This window comes from Salvia splendens, unplaced genomic scaffold (assembly GCF_004379255.2).
Source record: "Salvia splendens isolate huo1 unplaced genomic scaffold, SspV2 ctg351, whole genome shotgun sequence".
In the NCBI taxonomy this organism is placed as follows: domain Eukaryota; kingdom Viridiplantae; phylum Streptophyta; class Magnoliopsida; order Lamiales; family Lamiaceae; genus Salvia; species Salvia splendens.
The window spans coordinates 10,565-31,487 of record NW_024598995.1 but is presented as its reverse complement, the minus strand read 5'-3'; the positions used below and the strand labels follow the sequence as shown (position 1 = coordinate 31,487).

General features: G+C 30.8%; 1 long non-coding RNA gene across 1 annotated transcript; it reads right to left on the bottom strand.

Moving 5' to 3' along the window:
• Positions 1 to 494: 494 nt before the first annotated feature.
• LOC121789834 lies at positions 495 to 2,496 on the bottom strand. Its single transcript, XR_006048156.1, has 4 exons — positions 2,411 to 2,496; positions 2,272 to 2,337; positions 1,004 to 1,065; positions 495 to 545 (listed from the first exon to the last, which is right to left on the bottom strand). It is a non-coding gene; the product is annotated as an uncharacterized LOC121789834 (long non-coding RNA).
• Between the last annotated feature and the right edge of the window lie 18,427 nt (positions 2,497 to 20,923).

Genomic DNA, 20,923 nt, shown 5'->3' with positions numbered 1-20,923 from the left:
CAAAAATTTTGGTTACCTCTTTTCAGGTTGAGCGCGATGGTCGGATGTTGAGCCTTTGACACTTTTAAATTAATTTTTTTTTATTTTTTTTTGATCTAGGGATACTAATCTAGATCAACAAGGAAAGAAGACTCTTGGGTCCAGAGCGAAAAGAAAGTTGCTCTGATACCACTCTGTCACGCCCGCCTTTTCTAAGGATAGAAAACACGGTTGATCGCGACTAGGGGATGATTAAAGAAACGGGGAAGAAAGGGGGAAAACATACACATCTGACCAAAAATTTAATAACTGAATTAACCTTGAAAACGTCATAATAATTTCCTAACAATAATACCAACTCTAAGTAAATAAAGAATGGACAAAAACAATTTGCCAACGAGTTAGACTCTCCACGGATAAACAATTCTAAGAAAAGGACTCTTAGCGGAAGCGTTCAAGACACGGAAAATGCTGAGTATGAAGACACGACGAATCCAACAATTATTAATCATGACAAACGATCCATGAACTCTGCTCAACATCCTCCACGTCCATCGCCGCTCAATCTGCACATTAAGAAAAATAATATGCAGGGCTGAGTACTTGATGCACTCAGTGGACACATGCCAAAACATAGTTTGTCAAGCCATAAACAAGTGACCTTGGGGGTTTTAATTAAAAGAACCCAAGTACACAAAAACATTTATTTCACAAGTTCGGTTGGCCAACCATTTTCCATCCACATTCACCATCACCATATCTGAACATACATGACAAGGAACGTGGCCACGAACCAAGTCACTTGACCGGCCAACTCCAAAGAGATAGCACACGATCTACGGGGTGTACACTAGTCCGAGCAGGGTTTGCAGCCCTACTGGGACCCGAATTCGATTAAACATACATGGCATAGCCACTTCAGATAGGTTCATTCAAATACAAAACATGGCAAGACAAACACTTTCCACCTCCTTTCACATAAAAAGTATTTAGGACATAGTCCTCATTTAAAAAGAAAGCCCACCTCAAATGCTTAACTCCTCAACACTTTCTTGTTCCAACCGCAACAACGTGCACAAGTTCACCCTTTTTGACATATCATGATATGCAAAATTAGACTTTGCAAAATAATAAATTTAACAATGCATGCATCCTAAGTGTGTGCTCAATTTATTCTCCCATCATTTCTTGGTCAACACAAATAAAGTCCTCGTATTTTATGGCTCATAATATCACTTAAGTCATCTGCCAACAATAAATAATCTGTCCTGTAACTAAGCAAAGTATATGTAAATTTTTAATTAAAGTAATAATCACAGTAGCACTTGATCTAACCCAACACTGTACCAATAAATCTGTCCATCAACACACCTAAAGACATGATTAACAAATTAACATTATACTCTGCTAGTCTGCTGCAGCATAAGAAACATACCAATTAAATAACTATTTATTCATATACTCCCAACCCAACGTCGTTCTTGAAGGGGACAACAAAACAAACTCTTCATTCAAAGAATAAAAAGAAATATTCCATCTTAACACACGTACGTACTACATTCACAAAACATTAATATCAATTCCCTACCTTAGAACTATTATACACTAAAGCTACTTGACCCCATAATATAATATAATTAATAGTACTCAAACCATAAAAGAAAAAAAAAGAGAAAAAGACAAGAGAGTCAGTAGCATGTATACTCCCTACCCAAACTAATTCATCTTTCTCTATTCAAACCCACTAGTCCAAAACAAGAGTGGCCCAGCCTCCTTATCACTCCACGTATACCCTCCTTACCCAACAAAAATCCTCTTTTTTTTTCTAAAAGGAACACTTCGAATTTTATTAAGCTCCCAGCGTCCTTCACTCAATTTTGAAAAAAAAACTCTCGTCTCTCTCTCTCAAATTCTTCGAATCCCTCTCTGCTCTTCATCCCTCCCTCTATCTCCTGTTGTCTTTCTTCCGTAAACCATCAAAACATCAAGCTCGCTCTCAAAATTACTTCGCCGAAGCAACAATTTTGTACCCCGGTCATCTCTCTTCCCCCCTTTCCCCAAATTTTAAACCTTTTGTTTCATTTTTTTTCTGTTCGATTCAAATAATTTTAGGCAGAAAAGGGAATTTTAGGAATTGAAATTGCATAGAAACAAAAAAAAACATCTTCCAAGCATTAAAGATCGAAGCTTTAGGAGAGAGTATCATCATTCAACAAGTTTCAAGAGAATTACAGTGAATATGTGAACTAAATCATGGAATGGAATGCAGAGAGCTTAGATGTATGGATATACCTCAAGGAAGACAAAGTTTACTAGCAAACAAGGGAAATTGAAATCACAGCTCTCCTTGGTTTCAAACTGCAATACCACGGAATTGGCTACAGAATCAAAATGGGAAGGTTTCGTATTCGTGGAATCAAAGGGAGTTTACCTTTGATTGGAAGGGAAGAAACTGTGCTGAAATTATGAAACGCCGCTGATAAAAGATGCAGTTGTGGGGAGAGATATATAATGCAGAGATTAGATTTGTTTGTTGGAGAGAAATTGTGGGTGGGGATATTGATGGGAAAAAAAAACGTGGGTTTAGAAGAAGGGATTTATGTTGGCTGCAGGAACTCAATAGGGATTATAATAAATGGTTATATTAAAAGTGGCCCAATTGAATAAGGATAAATGGGCTAAAAGAAAATAAATAGACAAAAGTGATAGGCCCAAATATATATATAATTTTAGTACATTGATTAAATTGTGGTGTTTTATTATTTTAGTACTTTGGTGTTATTCCAAGTACATTGTAAACAAACGCCCAAATTTTCCCCATCGACGATTCTCGCGTCAATCTCGTCGACAGTTTACACCACACAATTAATCAACAACAATTCCAGCATTTACTATTTTCATTCACCACCAATCGAAACAACACGGTATTTTATTCAAGGTCAATCACTCGCTCCTTCTTAAAACAAAAAAACTTAACTTAAAAGAGATTTAAAAAAACGGGTATTACATCAACGGTGAAGTAAAATCATAATAAGATTGATGTATGTTGTAAACAAGAGTGAAGTAAAATCAAAATAAGAGTGATGTGTTTTGTAAACAAGAGTGAAACAAATCAGAATAATAGTGATGTGTTTTGTAAACAAGAGTGAAGTAAAATCAGAGTAAGAGTGATGTGTTTTGTGAACAAGATTGAAATAAAATCAGAATAAGAGTGATGTGTTTTGTGAACAAGAGTGATGTAAATCAGAATAATAGTGACGTGTTTTGTAAACAACAGTGAAGTAAAATCATGCTAAGAGCAATGTGTTTTGTAATCAACAGTGAAGTAAAATCATAATAAGAGTGATGTGTTTTGTAAACAAGAGTGAAGTAAAATCAAATAAGAGTGATGTGTTTTGTAAACAAGAGTGAAGTAAAATCAGAATAAGAGTGATATGTTTTGTGCACAAGAGTGAAGTAAAATCAGAATAAGAGTGATGTGTTTGTGAACAAGAGTGAAGTAAAATCAGAATAAGAGTGATGTGTTTTGTGAACAAGAGTGAAGTAAATTCAGAATAAGAGTGATGTGTTTATTGAACAAGATTGAAGTCAAATCAGAATAAGAGTGATGTGTTTTGTGAACAAGAGTGATGTAAAATCAGAATAATAGTGACGTGTTTTGTAAACAACAGTGAAGTAAAATCATGGTAAGAGTGATGTGTTTTGTAATCAACGGTGAAGTAAAATCCTAATAAGAGTGATGTGTTTTGTAAACAAGAGTGAAGTAAAATCAAAATAAGAGTGATGTGTTTTGTGAACAAGAGTGAAGTAAATTCAGAATAAGAGTGATGTGTTTTGTGAACAAGAGTGAAGTAAATCAGAATAAGGGTGATGTGTTTTGTGAACAACATGAAATAAAATCAGAATAAGAGTGATGTGTTTTGTGAACAAGAGTGATGTAAAATCAGAATAATAGTGACGTGTTTTGTAAACAACAGTGAAGTAAAATCATGCTAAGAGTGATGTGTTTTGTAATCAACGGTGAAGTAAAATCATAATAAGATTGATGTGTTTTGTAAACAAGAGTGAATTAAAATCAAAATAAGAGTGATGTGTTTTGTAAACAAGAGTGAAACAAATCAAATAAGAGTAGATGTGTTTTGTAAACAAGAGTGAAGTAAATCAGAATAAGAGTGATATGTTTTGTGAACAAGAGTGAAGTAAAATCAGAATAAGAGTGATGTGTTTTGTGAACAAGAGTGAAGTAAAATCAGAATAAGAGTGATGGTTTTGTGAACAAGAGTGAAAGTAAATTCAGAATAGAGTGATGTGTTTTGTGAACAAGATTGAAGTCAAATCAGAATAAGAGTGATGTGTTTTGGAACAAGAGTGATGTAAAATCAGGAATCATAGTGACGTGATTTTGTAAACAACAGTGAAGTAAAATCATGGTAAGAGTTGATGTGGTTCTTGTAATCAACGGTGAAGTAAAATTCATAATAAAGTGAGTGTTTGTAAACAAGAGTGAAGTAAAACTCAAAAATAGGAGTGATGTGTTTTGTGAACAAGAGTGAATAAATTCAGAAATAAGAGTGATGTGTTTTGTGAACAAGAGTGAAGTAAAATCAGAATAAGGTTGATGTTGTTTTGTGAACCAGATTGGAAATAAAAATCAGAAAAGAGTGATGTTTTTTGTGAACAAGAGTGAGTGATGTAAAATCAGGGAATAAGAGAGAGTGTTTTGTAAACAACAGTTGACGTAAAATCATGCTAAAGAGTGCTGTGTTTTGTAATCAACGGTGAAGTAAAATCATAACAAGATTGATGTGTTTGTAACAAGAGTGAAGTAAAACCAAAATAAGAGTAATGTGTTTTGTAAACAAGAGTGAAGTAAAATCAGAATAAGAGTGATATGTTTTGTGAACAAGACTGAAGTAAAATCAGAATAAGAGTGATATGTTTTGTGAACAAGAGTGAAGTAAAATCAGAATAAGAGTGATGTGTTTTGTGAACAAGAGTGAAGTAAATTCAGAATAAAAGTGATGTGTTTTGTGAACAAGATTGAAGTCAAATCAGAATAAGAGTGATGTGTTTTGTGAACAAGAGTGATGTAAAATCAGAATAATAGTGACGTGTTTTGTAAACAACAGTGAAGTAAAATCATGGTAAGAGTGATGTGTTTTGTAATCAACGGTGAAGTAAAAAAATAATAAGAGTGATGTGTTTTGTAAACAAGAGTGAAGTAAAATCAAAATAGGAGTTGATGTGTTTGTGAACAAGAGTGAAGTAAATTCAGAATAAGAGTGATGTGTTTTGTGAACAAGAGTGATGTAAAATCAGAATAAGGGTGATGTGTTTTGTGAACAAGATTGAAATAAAATCAGAATAAGAGTGATGTGTTTTGTGAACAAGAGTGATGTAAAATCAGAATAATAGTGACGTGTTTTGTAAACAACAGTGAAGTAAAATCATGCTAAGAGTGATGTGTTTTGTAATCAACGGTGAAGTAAAATCATAATAAGATTGATGTGTTTGTAAACAAGAGTGAAGTAAACCAAAATAAGAGTAATGTGTTTTGTAAACAAGAGTGAAGTAAAATCAGAATAAGAGTGATATGTTTTGTGAACAAGAGTGAAGTAAAATCAGAATAAGAGTGATATGTTTTGTGAACAAGAGTGAAGTAAAATCAGAATAAGAGTGATGTGTTTTGTGAACAAGAGTGAAGTAAATTCAGAATAAAAGTGATGTGTTTTGTGAACAAGATTGAAGTCAAATCAGAATAAGAGTGATGTGTTTTGTGAACAAGAGTGATATAAAATCAGAATAATAGTGACGTGTTTTGTAAACAACAGTGAAGTAAAATCATGGTAAGAGTGATGTGTTTTGTAATCAACGGTGAAGTAAAATCATAATAAGAGTGATGTGTTTTGTAAACAAGAGTGAAGTAAAATCAAAATAAGAGTGATGTGTTTTGTGAACAAGAGTGAAGTAAAATCAGAATAAGAGTGATGTGTTTTGTGAACAAGAGTGAAGTAAAATCAGAATAAGAGTGATGTGTTTTGTGAACAAGAGTGAAGTAAATTCAGAATAAGAGTGATGTGTTTTGTGAACAAGATTGAAGTCAAATCAGAATAAGAGTGATGTGTTTTGTAACAAGAGTGATGTAAAATCAGAATAATAGTGACGTGTTTTGTAAACAACATTGAAGTAAAATCATGGTAAGAGTGATGTGTTTTGTAATCAACGGTGAAGTAAAATCATAATAAGAGTGATGTGTTTTGTAAACAAGAGTGAAGTAAAATCAAAATAAGAGTGATGTGTTTTGTGAACAAGAGTGAAGTAAATTCAGAATAAGAGTGATGTGTTTTGTGAACAAGAGTGAAGTTGTAATATCCCAACCTTAGAAGAATTAGAGATTAGAATTTATAGTTTAGTTAGTGGCTTTATATGTATATGTTTTTGTTAGGAATAGAAGAGATAAATATAGGATTTTTGGAAAATTAATAAAAAGAATGAAATAAAGAAAAAGAAGAAAGAAAAAGAATAGGAAGATGATGAGTAAGTTGGTTACAAATGAAAGGTTATAACCTTCTTTTTGCTAGTGGAGTTGTAGGTATGTCTATATAAACAGGTTAATGTTATTTTGTTATGTATAGTAGTGGTGTTATCAGGTTTAGTTTCTTTTATGATAATATTGTATGTTGAGTGTTGCAAAATGGTTAAAAAAAAATAGGCAGGTTTTGTTTATCGATCGTACCGAAAGGTAACGTCACTTATTTGGTTAAAACTAACCGAGTAAGGGGTGTTACAGAAGTAAAATCAGAATAAGGGTGATGTGTTTTGTGAACAAGATTGAAATAAAATCAGAATAAGAGTGATGTGTTTTGTGAACAAGAGTGATGTAAAATCAGAATAATAGTGACGTATTTTGTAAACAACAGTGAAGTAAAATCATGCTAAGAGTGATGTGTTTGGTAATCAACAGTGAAGTAAAATCATAATAAGAGTGATGTGTTTTGTAAACAAGAGTGAAGTAAAATCAAAACAAGAGTGATGTGTTTTGTAAAAGAATAAGAATGATGTGTTTTGTAAACAAGAGTGAAGTAAAATCAGAATAAGAGTGATGTGTTTTGTAAACAAGAGCGAAGTAAAATCAGAATAAGAGTGATGTGTTTTGTAAACAAGAGTGAAGTAAAATCAAAATAAGAGTGATGTGTTTTGTAAACAAGAGTGAAGTAAAATCAGAATAAGAGTGATATGTTTTGTGAACAAGATTGAAGTAAAATCAGAATAAGAGTGATGTGTTTTGAGAACAAGAGTGAAGTAAAATCAGAATAAGAGTGATGTGTTTTGTTAACAAGATTGAAGTCAAATCAGAATAAGAGTGATGTGTTTTGTGAACAAGAGTGATGTAAAATCAGAATAATAGTGACGTGTTTTGTAAACAACAGTGAAGTAAAATCATGGTAAGAGTGATGTGTTTTGTAATCAACGGTGAAGTAAAATCATAATAAGAGTGATGTGTTTTGTAAACAAGAGTGAAGTAAAATCAAAATAAGAGTGATGTGTTTTGTGAACAAGAGTGAAGTAAATTCAGAATAAGAGTGATGTGTTTTGTGAACAAGAGTGAAGTAAAATCAGAATAAGGGTGATGTGTTTTGTGAACAAGATTGAAATAAAATCAGAATAAGAGTGATGTGTTTTGTGAACAAGAGTGATGTAAAATCAGAATAATAATGACGTGTTTTGTAAACAACAGTGAAGTAAAATCATGCTAAGAGTGATGTGTTTTGTAATCAACGGTGAAGTAAAATCATAATAAGATTGATGTGTTTTGTAAACAAGAGTGAAGTAAAATCAAAATAAGAGTGATGTGTTTTGTAAACAAGAATGAAACAAAATCAAAATAATAGTGATGTGTTTTGTAAACAAGAGTGAAGTAAAATCAGAGTAAGAGTGATGTGTTTTGTGAACAAGATTGAAATAAAATCAGAATAAGAGTGATGTGTTTTGTGAACACGAGTGATATAAAATCAGAATAATAGTGACGTGTTTTGTAAACAACAGTGAAGTAAAATCATGCTAAGAGCGATGTGTTTTGTAATCAACAGTGAAGTAAAATCATAATAAGAGTGATGTGTTTTGTAAACAAGAGTGAAGTAAAATCAAAATAAGAGTGATGTGTGTTGTAAACAAGAGTGAAGTAAAATCAGAATAAGAGTGATATGTTTTGTGAACAAGAGTGAAGTAAAATCAGAATAAGAGTGATGTGTTTTGTGAACAAGAGTGAAGTAAAATACGAATAAGAGTGATGTGTTTTGTGAACAAGAGAGAAGTAAATTCAGAATAAGAGTGATGTGTTTTGTGAACAAGATTGAAGTCAAATCAGAATAAGAGTGATGTGTTTTGTGAACAAGAGTGATGTAAAATCAGAATAATAGTCAACAGTGAAGTAAAATCATGGTAAGAGTGATGTGTTTTGTAATCAACGGTGAAGTAAAATCATAATAAGAGTGATGTGTTTTGTAAACAAGAGTGAAGTAAAATCAAAATAAGAGTGATGTGTTTTGTGAACAAGAGTGAAGTAAATTTAGAATAAGAGTGATGTGTTTTGTGAACAAGAGTGAAGTAAAATCAGAATAAGGGTGATGTGTTTTGTGAACAAGAGTGAAGTTGTAATATCCCAACCTTAGAAGAATTAGAGATTTGAATTTATAGTTTAGTTAGTAGCTTTATATGTATATGTTTTTGTTAGGAATAGAAGAGATAAATATAGGATTTTTGGAAAATTAATAAAAAGAATGAAATAAAGAAAAAGAAGAAAGAAAAAGAATAGGAAGATGATGAGTAAGTTGGTTACAAATGTAAGGTTATAACCTTCTTTTTGCTAGTGGAGTTGTAGGTATGTCTATATAAACAGGTTAATGTTATTTTGTTATGTATAGTAGTAAATAGTTGTGTTATCAGGTTTAGTTTCTTTTATGATAGTATTGTATGTTGAGTGTTGCAAAATGGTTAAAAAAAATAGGCAGGTTTTGTTTATCGATCGTAACGTCACTTATTTGGTTAAAACTAACCGAGTAAGGGGTGTTACAGAAGTAAAATCAGAATAAGGGTGATGTGTTTTGTGAACAAGATTGAAATAAAATCAGAATAAGAGTGATGTGTTTTGTGAACAAGAGTGATGTAAAATCAGAATAATAGTGACGTGTTTTGTAAACAACAGTGAAGTAAAATCATGCTAAGAGTGATGTGTTTGGTAATCAACAGTGAAGTAAAATCATAATAAGAGTGATGTGTTTTGTAAACAAGAGTGAAGTAAAATCAAAACAAGAGTGATGTGTTTTGTAAAAGAATAAGAATGATGTGTTTTGTAAACAAGAGTGAAGTAAAATCAGAATAAGAGTGATGTGTTTTGTAAACAAGAGCGAAGTAAAATCAGAATAAGAGTGATGTGTTTTGTAAACAAGAGTGAAGTAAAATCAAAATAAGAGTGATGTGTTTTGTAAACAAGAGTGAAGTAAAATCAGAATAAGAGTGATATGTTTTGTGAACAAGATTGAAGTAAAATCAGAATAAGAGTGATGTGTTTTGAGAACAAGAGTGAAGTAAAATCAGAATAAGAGTGATGTGTTTTGTTAACAAGATTGAAGTCAAATCAGAATAAGAGTGATGTGTTTTGTGAACAAGAGTGATGTAAAATCAGAATAATAGTGACGTGTTTTGTAAACAACAGTGAAGTAAAATCATGGTAAGAGTGATGTGTTTTGTAATCAACGGTGAAGTAAAATCATAATAAGAGTGATGTGTTTTGTAAACAAGAGTGAAGTAAAATCAAAATAAGAGTGATGTGTTTTGTGAACAAGAGTGAAGTAAATTCAGAATAAGAGTGATGTGTTTTGTGAACAAGAGTGAAGTAAAATCAGAATAAGGGTGATGTGTTTTGTGAACAAGATTGAAATAAAATCAGAATAAGAGTGATGTGTTTTGTGAACAAGAGTGATGTAAAATCAGAATAATAGTGACGTGTTTTGTAAACAACAGTGAAGTAAAATCATGCTAAGAGTGATGTGTTTTGTAATCAACGGTGAAGTAAAATCATAATAAGATTGATGTGTTTTGTAAACAAGAGTGAAGTAAAATCAAAATAAGAGTGATGTGTGTTGTAAACAAGGGTGAAGTAAAATCAGAATAAGAGTGATATGTTTTGTGAACAAGAGTGAAGTAAAATCAGAATAAGAGTGATGTGTTTTGTGAACAAGAGTGAAGTAAATTTAGAATAAGAGTGATGTGTTTTGTGAACAAGAGTGAAGTAAAATCAGAATAAGGGTGATGTGTTTTGTGAACAAGATTGAAATAAAATCAGAATAAGAGTGATGTTTTTGTGAACAAGAGTGATGTAAAATCAGAATAATAGTGACGTGTTTTGTAAACAACAGTGAAGTAAAATCATGCTAAGAGTGATGTGTTTTGTAATCAACGGTGACGTAAAATCATAATAAGATTGATGTGTTTTGTAAACAAGAGTGAAGTAAAATCAAAATAAGAGTGATGTGTTTTGTAAACAAGAGTGAAACAAAATCAGAATAATAGTGATGTGTTTTGTAAACAAGAGTGAAGTAAAATCAGAGTAAGAGTGATGTGTTTTGTAAACAAGATTGAAATAAAATCAGAATAAGAGTGATGTGTTTTGTGAACAAGAGTGATGTAAAATCAGAATAATAGTGACGTGTTTTGTAAACAACAGTGAAGTAAAATCATGCTAAGAGCGATGTGTTTTGTAATCAACAGTGAAGTAAAATCATAATAAGAGTGATGTGTTTTGTAAACAAGAGTGAAGTAAAATCAAAATAAGAGTGATGTGTTTTGTAAACAAGAGAGAAGTAAAATCAGAATAAGAGTGATATGTTTTGTGAACAAGAGTGAAGTAAAATCAGAATAAGAGTGATGTGTTTTGTGAACAAGAGTGAAGTAAAATCAGAATAAGAGTGATGTGTTTTGTGAACAAGAGTGAAGTAAATTCAGAATAAGAGTGATGTGTTTTGTGAACAAGATTGAAGTCAAATCAGAATAAGAGTGATGTGTTTTGTGAACAAGAGTGATGTAAAATCAGAATAATAGTGACGTGTTTTGTAAACAACAGTGAAGTAAAATCTTGGTAAGAGTGATGTGTTTTGTAATCAACGGTGAAGTAAAATAATAATAAGAGTGATGTGTTTTGTAAACAACAGTGAAGTAAAATCAAAAAAAGAGTGATGTGTTTTGTGAACAAGAGTGAAGTAAATTCAGAATAAGAGTGATGTGTTTTGTTAACAAGAGTGAAGTAAATTCAGAATAAGGGTGATGTGTTTTGTGAACAAGATTGAAATAAAATCAGAATAAGAGTGATGTGTTTTGTGAACAAGAGTGATGTAAAATCAGAATAATAGTGACGTGTTTTGTAAACAACAGTGAAGTAAAATCATGCTAAGAGTGATGTGTTTGGTAATCAACAGTGAAGTAAAATCATAATAAGAGTGATGTGTTTTGTAAACAAGAGTGAAGTAAAATCAAAACAAGAGTGATGTGTTTTATAAAAGAATAAGAATGATGTGTTTTGTAAACAAGAGTGAAGTAAAATCAGAATAAGAGTGATGTGTTTTGTAAACAAGAGCGAAGTAAAATCAGAATAACAGTGATGTGTTTTGTAAACAAGAGTGAAGTAAAATCAAAATAAGAGTGATGTGTTTTGTAAACAAGAGTGAAGTAAAATCAGAATAAGAGTGATATGTTTTGTGAACAAGAGTGAAGTAAAATCAAAAAAAGAGTGATATGTTTTGTGAACAAGAGTGAAGTAAAATCAGAATAAGAGTGATGTGTTTTGAGAACAATAGTGAAGTAAAATCAGAATAAGAGTGATGTGTTTTGTTAACAAGATTGAAGTCAAATCAAAATAAGAGTGATGTGTTTTGTGAACAAGAGTGATGTAAAATCAGAATAATAGTGACGTGTTTTGTAAACAACAGTGAAGTAAAATCATGCTAAGAGTGATGTGTTTTGTAATCAACGGTGAAGTAAAATCATAATAAGATTGATGTGTTTTGTAAACAAGAGTGAAGTAAAATCAAAATAAGAGTGATGTGTTTTGTAAACAAGAGTGAAGTAAAATCAAAATAAGAGTGATGTGTTTTGTAAACAAGAGTGAAATAAAATCAGAATAATAGTGATGTGTTTTGTAAACAAGAGTGAAGTAAAATCAAAGTAAGAGTGATGTGTTTTGTGAACAAGATTGAAATAAAATCAGAATAAGAGTGATGTGTTTTGTGAACAAGAGTGATGTAAAATCAGAATAATAGTGACGTGTTTTGTAAACAACAGTAAAGTAAAATCATGCTAAGAGCGATGTGTTTTGTAATCAACAGTGAAGTAAAATCATAATAAGAGTGATGTGTTTTGTAAACAAGAGTGAAGTAAAATCAAAATGAGAGTGATGTGTTTTGTAAACAAGAGTGAAGTAAAATCAGAATAAGAGTGATATGTTTTGTGAACAAGAGTGAAGTAAAATCAGAATAAGAGTGATGTGTTTTGAGAACAAGAGTGAAGTAAAATCAAAATAAGAGTGATGTGTTTTGTTAACAAGATTGAAGTCAATTCAGAATAAGAGTGATGTGTTTTGTGAACAAGAGTGATGTAAAATCAGAATAATAGTGACGTGTTTTGTAAACAACAGTGAAGTAAAATCATGCTAAGAGCGATGTGTTTTGTAATCAACAGTGAAGTAAAATCATAATAAGAGTGATGTGTTTTGTAAACAAGAGTGAAGTAAAATCAGAATAAGAGTGATGTGTTTTGTGAACAAGAGTGAAGTAAAATCAGAATAAGAGTGATGTGTTTTGTGAACAAGAGTGAAGTAAATTCAGAATAAGAGTGATGTGTTTTGTGAACAAGATTGAAGTCAAATCAGAATAAGAGTGATGTGTTTTGTGAACAAGAGTGATGTAAAATCAGAATAATAGTGACGTGTTTTGTAAACAACAGTGAAGTAAAATCTTGGTAAGAGTGATGTTGTTGTAATCAACGGTGAAGTAAAATAATAATAAGAGTGATGTGTTTTGTAAACAACAGTGAAGTAAAATCAAAAAAAGAGTGATGTGTTTTGTGAACAAGAGTGAAGTAAATTCAGAATAAGAGTGATGTGTTTTGTTAACAAGAGTGAAGTAAATTCAGAATAAGGGTGATGTGTTTTGTGAACAAGATTGAAATAAAATCAGAATAAGAGTGATGTGTTTTGTGAACAAGAGTGATGTAAAATCAGAATAATAGTGACGTGTTTTGTAAACAACAGTGAAGTAAAATCATGCTAAGAGTGATGTGTTTGGTAATCAACAGTGAAGTAAAATCATAATAAGAGTGATGTGTTTTGTAAACAAGAGTGAAGTAAAATCAAAACAAGAGTGATGTGTTTTATAAAAGAATAAGAATGATGTGTTTTGTAAACAAGAGTGAAGTAAAATCAGAATAAGAGTGATGTGTTTTGTAAACAAGAGCGAAGTAAAATCAGAATAACAGTGATGTGTTTTGTAAATAAGAGTGAAGTAAAATCAAAATAAGAGTGATGTGTTTTGTAAACAAGAGTGAAGTAAAATCAGAATAAGAGTGATATGGTTTGTGAACAAGAGTGAAGTAAAATCAGAATAAGAGTGATGTGTTTTGAGAACAATAGTGAAGTAAAATCAGAATAAGAGTGATGTGTTTTGGTAACAAGATTGAAGTCAAATCAAAATAAGAGTGATGTGTTTTGTGAACAAGAGTGATGTAAAATCAGAATAATAGTGACGTGTTTTGTAAACAACAGTGAAGTAAAATCATGCTAAGAGTGATGTGTTTTGTAATCAACGGTGAAGTAAAATCATAATAAGATTGATGTGTTTTGTAAACAAGAGTGAAGTAAAATCAAAATAAGAGTGATGTGTTTTGTAAACAAGAGTGAAGTAAAATCAAAATAAGAGTGATGTGTTTTGTAAACAAGAGTGAAATAAAATCAGAATAATAGTGATGTGTTTTGTAAACAAGAGTGAAGTAAAATCAAAGTAAGAGTGATGTGTTTTGTGAACAAGATTGAAATAAAATCAGAATAAGAGTGATGTGCTTTGTGAACAAGAGTGATGTAAAATCAGAATAATAGTGACGTGTTTTGTAAACAACAGTAAAGTAAAATCATGCTAAGAGCGATGTGTTTTGTAATCAACAGTGAAGTAAAATCATAATAAGAGTGATGTGTTTTGTAAATAAGAGTGAAGTAAAATCAAAATAAGAGTGATGTGTTTTGTAAACTAGAGTGAAGTAAAATCAGAATAAGAGTGATATGTTTTGTGAACAAGAGTGAAGTAAAATCAGAATAAGAGTGATGTGTTTTGAGAACAAGAGTGAAGTAAAATCAAAATAAGAGTGATGTGTTTTGTTAACAAGATTGAAGTCAATTCAGAATAAGAGTGATGTGTTTTGTGAACAAGAGTGATGTAAAATCAGAATAATAGTGACGTGTTTTGTAAACAACAGTGAAGTAAAATCATGCTAAGAGCGATGTGTTTTGTAATCAACAGTGAAGTAAAATCATAATAAGAGTGATGTGTTTTGTAAACAAGAGTGAAGTAAAATCAAAATAAGAGTGATGTGTTTTGTAAACAAGAGTGAAGTAAAATCAGAATAAGAGTGATATGTTTTGTGAACAAGAGTGAAGTAAAATCAGAATAAGAGTGATGTGTTTTGTGAACAAGAGTGAAGTAAAATCAGAATAAGAGTGATGTGTTTTGTGAACAAGAGTGAAGTAAATTCAGAATAAGAGTGATGTGTTTTGTGAACAAGAGTGATGTAAAATCAGAATAATAGTGACGTGTTTTGTAAACAACAGTGAAGTAAAATCATGCTAAGAGCGATGTGTTTTGTAATCAACAGTGAAGTAAAATCATAATAAGAGTGATGTGTTTTGTAAACAAGAGTGAAGTAAAATCAGAATAAGAGTGATGTGTTTTGTGAACAAGAGTGAAGTAAATTCAGAATAAGAGTGATGTGTTTTGTTAACAAGAGTGAAGTAAATTCAGAATAAGGGTGATGTGTTTTGTGAACAAGATTGAAATAAAATCAGAATAAGAGTGATGTGTTTTGTGAACAAGAGTGATGTAAAATCAGAATATTAGTGACGTGTTTTGTAAACAACATGAAGTAAAATCATGCTAAGAGCTGATGTGTTTTGGTATCAACAGTGAAGTAAAATCATAATAAGAGTGATGTGTTTTGTAAACAAGAGTGAAGTAAAAATCAAAATAAGAGTGATGTGTTTTGTAACAAGAAGTGAAGTAAAATCAGAATAAGAGTGATATGTTTTGTGAACAAGAGTGAAGTAAAATCAGAATAAGAGTGATGTGTTTTGTGAACAAGAGTGAAGTAAAATCAGAATAAGAGTGATGTGTTTTGTGAACAAGAGTGAAGTAAATTCAGAATAAGAGTGATGTGTTTTGTGAACAAGAGTGATGTAAAATCAGAATAATAGTGACGTGTTTTGTAAACAACAGTGAAGTAAAATCATGCTAAGAGCGATGTGTTTTGTAATCAACAGTGAAGTAAAATCATAATAAGAGTGATGTGTTTTGTAAACAAGAGTGAAGTAAAATCAAAATAAGAGTGATGTGTTTTGTAAACAAGAGTGAAGTAAAATCAGAATAAGAGTGATATGTTTTGTGAACAAGAGTGAAGTAAAATCAGAATAAGAGTGATGTGTTTTGAGAACAAGAGTGAAGTAAAATCAGAATAAGAGTGATGTGTTTTGTTAACAAGATTGAAGTCAATTCAGAATAAGAGTGATGTGTTTTGTGAACAAGAGTGATGTAAAATCAGAATAATAGTGACGTGTTTTGTAAACAACAGTGAAGTAAAATCATGCTAAGAGTGATGTGTTTTGTAATCAACGGTGAAGTAAAATCATAATAAGATTGATGTGTTTTGTAAATAAGAGTGAAGTAAAATCAAAATAAGAGTGATGTGTTTTGTAAACAAGAGAGAAATAAAATCAGAATAATAGTGATGTGTTTTGTAAACAAGAGTGAAGTAAAATCAGAGTAAGAGTGATGTGTTTTGTGAACAAGATTGAAATAAAATCAGAATAAGAGTGATGTGTTTTGTGAACAAGAGTGATGTAAAATCAGAATAATAGTGACGTGTTTTGTAAACAACAGTGAAGTAAAATCATGCTAAGAGCGATGTGTTTTGTAATCAACAGTGAAGTAAAATCATAATAAGAGTGATGTATTTTGTAAACAAGAGTGAAGTAAAATCAAAATAAGAGTGATGTGTTTTGTAAACAAGAGTGAAGTAAATCAGAATAAGAGTGATATGTTTTGTGAACAAGAGTGAAGTAAATCAGAATAAGAGTGATGTGTTTTGTGAACAAGAGTGAAGTAAAATCAGAATAAGAGTGATGTGTTTTGTGAACAAGAGTGAAGTAAATTCAGAATAAGAGTGATGTGTTTTGTGAACAAGAGTGATGTAAAATCAGAATAATAGTGACGTGTTTTGTAAACAACAGTGAAGTAAAATCATGCTAAGAGCGATGTGTTTTGTAATCAACAGTGAAGTAAAATCATAATAAGAGTGATGTGTTTTGTAAACAAGAGTGAAGTAAAATCAGAATAAGAGTGATGTGTTTTGTAAACAAGAGTGAAGTAAAATCAGAATAAGAGTGATATGTTTTGTGAACAAGAGTGAAGTAAAATCAGAATAAGAGTGATGTGTTTTGAGAACAAGAGTGAAGTAAAATCAGAATAAGAGTGATGTGTTTTGTTAACAAGATTGAAGTCAATTCAGAATAAGAGTGATGTGTTTTGTGAACAAGAGTGATGTAAAATCAGAATAATAGTGACGTGTTTTGTAAACAACAGTGAAGTAAAATCATGCTAAGAGTGATGTGTTTTGTAATCAACAGTGAAGTAAAATCATAATAAGATTGATGTGTTTTGTAAATAAGAGTGAAGTAAAATCAAAATAAGAGTGATGTGTTTTGTAAACAAGAGAGAAATAAAATCAGAATAATAGTGATGTGTTTTGTAAACAAGAGTGAAGTAAAATCAGAGTAAGAGTGATGTGTTTTGTGAACAAGATTGAAATAAAATCAGAATAAGAGTGAAGTGTTTTGTGAACGAGAGTGATGTAAAATCAGAATAATAGTGACGTGTTTTGTAAACAACAGTGAAGTAAAATCATACTAAGAGCGATGTGTTTTGTAATCAACAGTGAAGTAAAATCATAATAAGAGTGATGTGTTTTGTAAACAAGAGTGAAGTAAAATCAAAATAAGAGTGATGTGTTTTGTAAACAAGAGTGAAGTAAAATCAGAATAAGAGTGATATGTTTTGTGAACAAGAGTGAAGTAAAATCAGAGTAAGAGTGATATGTTTTGTGAACAAGAGTGAAGTAAAATCAGAATAAGAGTGATGTGTTTTGAAAACAAGAGTGAAGTAAAATCAGAATAAGAGTGATGTGTTTTGTTAACAAGATTGAAGTCAATTCAGAATAAGAGTGATGTGTTTTGTGAACAAGAGTGATGTAAAATCAGAATAATAGTGACGTGTTTTGTAAACAACAGTGAAGTAAAATCATGCTAAGAGTGATGTGTTTTGTAATCAACGGTGAAGTAAAATCATAATAAGATTGATGTGTTTTGTAAATAAGAGTGAAGTAAAATCAAAATAAGAGTGATGTGTTTTGTAAACAAGAGAGAAATAAAATCAGAATAATAGTGATGTGTTTTGTAAACAAGAGTGAAGTAAAATCAGAGTAAGAGTGATGTGTTTTGTGAACAAGATTGAAATAAAATCAGAATAAGAGTGATGTGTTTTGTGAACAAGAGTGATGTAAAATCAGAATAATAGTGACGTGTTTTGTAAACAACAGTGAAGTAAAATCATGCTAAGAGCGATGTGTTTTGTAATCAACAGTGAAGTAAAATCATAATAAGAGTGATGTATTTTGTAAACAAGAGTGAAGTAAAATCAAAATAAGAGTGATGTGTTTTGTAAACAAGAGTGAAGTAAAATCAGAATAAGAGTGATATGTTTTGTGAACAAGAGTGAAGTAAAATCAGAATAAGAGTGATGTGTTTTGTGAACAAGAGTGAAGTAAAATCAGAATAAGAGTGATGTGTTTTGTGAACAAGAGTGAAGTAAATTCAGAATAAGAGTGATGTGTTTTGTGAACAAGAGTGATGTAAAATCAGAATAATAGTGACGTGTTTTGTAAACAACAGTGAAGTAAAATCATGCTAAGAGCGATGTGTTTTGTAATCAACAGTGAAGTAAAATCATAATAAGAGTGATGTGTTTTGTAAACAAGAGTGAAGTAAAATCAGAATAAGAGTGATGTGTTTTGTAAACAAGAGTGAAGTAAAATCAGAATAAGAGTGATATGTTTTGTGAACAAGAGTGAAGTAAAATCAGAATAAGAGTGATGTGTTTTGAGAACAAGAGTGAAGTAAAATCAGAATAAGAGTGATGTGTTTTGTTAACAAGATTGAAGTCAATTCAGAATAAGAGTGATGTGTTTTGTGAACAAGAGTGATGTAAAATCAGAATAATAGTGACGTGTTTTGTAAACAACAGTGAAGTAAAATCATGCTAAGAGTGATGTGTTTTGTAATCAACGGTGAAGTAAAATCATAATAAGATTGATGTGTTTTGTAAATAAGAGTGAAGTAAAATCAAAATAAGAGTGATGTGTTTTGTAAACAAGAGAGAAATAAAATCAGAATAATAGTGATGTGTTTTGTAAACAAGAGTGAAGTAAAATCAGAGTAAGAGTGATGTGTTTTGTGAACAAGATTGAAATAAAATCAGAATAAGAGTGAAGTGTTTTGTGAACGAGAGTGATGTAAAATCAGAATAATAGTGACGTGTTTTGTAAACAACAGTGAAGTAAAATCATGCTAAGAGCGATGTGTTTTGTAATCAACAGTGAAGTAAAATCATAATAAGAGTGATGTGTTTTGTAAACAAGAGTGAAGTAAAATCAAAATAAGAGTGATGTGTTTTGTAAACAAGAGTGAAGTAAAATCAGAATAAGAGTGATATGTTTTGTGAACAAGAGTGAAGTAAAATCAGAATAAGAGTGATGTGTTTTGTGAACAAGAGTGAAGTAAAATCAGAATAAGAGTGATGTGTTTTGTGAACAAGAGTGAAGTAAATTCAGAATAAGAGTGATGTGTTTTGTGAACAAGATTGAAGTCAAATCAGAATAAGAGTGATGTGTTTTGTGAACAAGAGTGATGTAAAATCAGAATAATAGTGACGTGTTTTGTAAACAACAGTGAAGTAAAATCATGGTAAGAGTGATGTGTTTTGTAATCAACGGTGAAGTAAAATAATAATAAGAGTGATGTGTTTTGTACACAAGAGTGAAGTAAAATCAAAATAAGAGTGATGTGTTTTGTGAACAAGAGTGAAGTAAAATCAGAATAAGAGTGATGTGTTTTGTGAACAAGAGTGAAGTAAATTCAGAATAAGAGTGATGTGTTTTGTGAACAAGAGTGATGTAAAATCAGAATAATAGTGACGTGTTTTGTAAACAACAGTGAAGTAAAATCATGCTAAGAGCGATGTGTTTTGTAATCAACAGTGAAGTAAAATCATAATAAGAGTGATGTGTTTTGTAAACAAGAGTGAAGTAAAATCAGAATAAGAGTGATGTGTTTTGTAAACAAGAGTGAAGTAAAATCAGAATAAGAGTTATATGTTTTGTGAACAAGAGTGAAGTAAAATCAGAATAAGAGTGATGTGTTTTGAGAACAAGAGTGAAGTAAAATCAGAATAAGAGTGATGTGTTTTGTTAACAAGATTGAAGTCAATTCAAATAAGAGTGATGTGTTTTGTGAACAAGAGTGATGTAAAATCAGAATAATAGTGACGTGTTTTGTAAACAACAGTGAAGTAAAATCATGCTAAGAGTGATGTGTTTTGTAATCAACAGGTGAAGTAAAATCATAATAAGATTGATGTGTTTTGTAAATAAGAGTGAAGTAAAATCAAAATAAGAGTGATGTGTTTTGTAAACAAGAGAGAAATAAAATCAGAATAATAGTGATGTGTTTTGTAAACAAGAGTGAAGTAAAATCAGAGTAAGAGTGATGTGTTTTGTGAACAAGATTGAAATAAAATCAGAATAAGAGTGATAGTGTTTTGTGAACGAGAGTGATGTAAAATCAGAATAATAGTGACGTGTTTTGTAAACAACAGTGAAGTAAAATCATACTAAGAGCGATGTGTTTTGTAATCAACAGTGAAGTAAAATCATAATAAGAGTGATGTGTTTTGTAAACAAGAGTGAAGTAAAATCAAAATAAGAGTGATGTGTTTTGTAAACAAGAGTGAAGTAAAATCAGAATAAGAGTGATATGTTTTGTGAACAAGAGTGAAGTAAAATCAGAGTAAGAGTGATATGTTTTGTGAACAAGAGTGAAGTAAAATCAGAATAAGAGTGATGTGTTTTGAAAACAAGAGTGAAGTAAAATCAGAATAAGAGTGATGTGTTTTGTTAACAAGATTGAAGTCAATTCAGAATAAGAGTGATGTGTTTTGTGAACAAGAGTGATGTAAAATCAGAATAATAGTGACGTGTTTTGTAAACAACAGTGAAGTAAAATCATGCTAAGAGTGATGTGTTTTGTAATCAACGGTGAAGTAAAATCATAATAAGATTGATGTGTTTTGTAAATAAGAGTGAAGTAAAATCAAAATAAGAGTGATGTGTTTTGTAAACAAGAGAGAAATAAAATCAGAATAATAGTGATGTGTTTTGTAAACAAGAGTGAAGTAAAATCAGAGTAAGAGTGATGTGTTTTGTGAACAAGATTGAAATAAAATCAGAATAAGAGTGATGTGTTTTGTGAACAAGAGTGATGTAAAATCAGAATAATAGTGACGTGTTTTGTAAACAACAGTGA